A 613-nucleotide genomic window follows, 5' to 3' on the forward strand; every position below is an offset into this window, starting at 1 on the left:
GTCCGCCTACACACGTCCGTACCGACACCTGAACTGGGGCACCCTTCTGGGTCAACCTGGTCATCGGGGCTGCAATAGATGCAAACCCCTCCACGAACCGACGATAGTAGCCCGCCAATCCCAAGAAACTCCGAATCTCTGCAGCTGATGCTGGTTTATGCGAGTTCTTGACTGCCTCAATCTTCTTCGGATCAACCTGAATACCTTCTACTGACACAACATGACCCAGGAATGCAACCGAACTCAACCAGAACTCACACTTCGAAAACTTAGCATACAACTATCCCTCAAGTCTGATAAACCACTCTAAGATGCTGCTCGTGCTCCTCCTGGCTGCGAGAATATATCAATATATCATCAATGAAGACTATCACGAACGAATCCAAATAAGGCATGAACACTCGGTTCATCAAATCCATAAAAGCTGCTGGGGCATTTGTCAACCCGAATGACATAACCAAGAACTCATAATGCCCGCACCGAGTACGGAAAGCTATCTTAGGGACATCGGATGCCCTAACCCTCAACTGATGGTAGCCAGATCTCAAGTCAATCTTTGAAAATACCTTGGCACCCTGAAGCTGATCGAACAAATCATCAATCCTCGACAGCG

Source organism: Nicotiana attenuata, chromosome 5 (assembly GCF_001879085.1).
Source record: "Nicotiana attenuata strain UT chromosome 5, NIATTr2, whole genome shotgun sequence".
NCBI classification, from domain to species: Eukaryota; Viridiplantae; Streptophyta; class Magnoliopsida; order Solanales; family Solanaceae; genus Nicotiana; species Nicotiana attenuata.